A 2,187-nucleotide genomic window follows, 5' to 3' on the forward strand; every position below is an offset into this window, starting at 1 on the left:
GTATTGCATTAATTTTCACCATTTTTAGAATTAAGTGAGCTGCCTTGAAACTACTGACCTATCTTTCATTATTTAAGTAATTCTTGCTTATTCACAAACAAATCTTATCTGTGCATTATATAATAGAAACAGCATCTACTTTCACCTATAGCTTAACCATTATGTGCTCATAACATCATTAGCAAAACCATTATAACTGAAATCGCACTTCCAGCCACTATAGCGTAATAAACTGTACTCAGAACAACAGGTTAGGGAGAGATTCTTAATGTGACGTGTCACTGCGACTACACAATTTCGAAGCATAAATATATAAATACGAAAAACATCTGACCAGTATGTTAGATTCAAAGATAGTGGCTCATTCTGACTCTAATTGGTGGTGGGAGAAGGGAAGTGGTGTCGTAAAGTTAAAGAAATTTTAACTTTTGTGATGTGTCTTTTTCCCTTTCATCTCATATATTCGTAAGACTTGTCTGGTAATTCGAATAACTGATGATGGATAATGGATAACACCTGCCCGCAGCACAGTTCTCCAAGCACAGAGGAGTCATGGTATCCAACCCACCACGGAGGTTAAAATCTAATCTACTTCACACATACAACAAACTCTAATCGAACCTAACTTCCTTGACCCTGTCACAAACTGATGAAGAAGATTGGACCCACCATGATCAAGCTGTCGGCCGATATCTGGTGATAGCGTGCGATGATCGTTGTAAGTGTAACTGTGAACGCAGCCGAAAGGACGGTACAAAGGCACCAACCGCGCGACCAACAAATTCACGTGTATAGGTGGTTCCCCCCCCCCCTCCCATGAACCATGGACCTTGCCATTGGTGGGGAGGCTTGGGTGCACCAACGATACAGATAGCTGTACCGTAGGTGCAACCACAATGGAGGGGTACCTGTTGAGAGGCCAGACAAACGTGTGGTTCCTGAAAAGGGGCAGCAGCCTTTTCAGTAGTTGCAGGGGCAACAGTCTGGATGATTGACTGATCTGGCCTTCTAACACTAACCAAAATAGCCTTGCTTTTCTGGTACTGCGAATAGCTGAAAGCAAGGGGAAACTACAGCCGTAATTTTTCCCGAGGGCATGCAGCTTTACTGCACATGCAGCTTTTCGCCCATAAAAACAGGTACTCATCAGCATTTAACTTCTTCTTCCTTTTCGTAGTCAAAACAAATAGCATACTTGGAACAAGAGTACCATAAGGCCGTTTAGCCAAGAGTCCTGTAGTCTCAGCTATATTCCATGTCTTCCAAGCCAAAATGTTAGCATCTGGAAATGCTTCAAGGCCACCATAATCTGCCTGATTGCCCCATACAACAGCAAGTGTCAACCAGGTACTACCTCCAAACACTGCTTGTACATCACAGGTGAAGTTCAGATGGAGTCCACGAAAAACATTTGGACGTCCAATCAATTGCTGCTTATTAAACTGCCCAGCCAAGTCAATATCAATCGCCTTCAAACTGCGATACACAGGTTCGCTGCGCCGCCAGCGACGACGGTAACCACGTCGCAGAGGCATTGCTGTGGCACGTACGTAGGAATAGAGATAAGGAAAGGACAGAACACACTTTATTGTCTATAATAAATCATACAATCACCATTGATCTTTATTTTACAATTGCCATTGCCGATCAATGGTGATTGTTTGATTTATTATAGACAATAGAGTGTGTTCCGTCCTTTCCTTGTCTCTATTCCTTATCTCCTTCCCTTTTTTTATTACAAAAATCTATTCACTTTTTGTTTTGGTGGCCGTCCTGCTCTTGGTTGCATGCAAGGTGGGTGTCCTTGAATGGGACTTAGCCGCTGGACGAGGCTGCCGGGCAACACGGATCCTAGTTTTACTAGGCTCGTGCTGCACTAAAATTGGTTTCCGGTTGCTTGGCCGAGCCGGGATATCGCACATGCACTGGATGTTGCGGTGCGAGGCACTGGATGTTGCTGTGCGATAAGTGCTACTGGGGTCCATCTGCGCCGCAGCACGGAGCATCATTTGCTCTGCGAACGACGAGGAGTGCAGACGCATAGCTCTGGGTGTCTCGCTGGTCGTTGGCTTGGTACGTTCACTTGTGTTAACGTGCCACAGCAATGCCTCTGCGACGTGGTTACCGTCGTCGCTGGCGGCGCAGCGTACCTGTGTATCGCAGTTTGAAGGCGATTGATATTGACTT

The sequence above is a fragment of the Schistocerca americana genome, chromosome 1 (assembly GCF_021461395.2).
Source record: "Schistocerca americana isolate TAMUIC-IGC-003095 chromosome 1, iqSchAmer2.1, whole genome shotgun sequence".
NCBI classification, from domain to species: domain Eukaryota; kingdom Metazoa; phylum Arthropoda; class Insecta; order Orthoptera; family Acrididae; genus Schistocerca; species Schistocerca americana.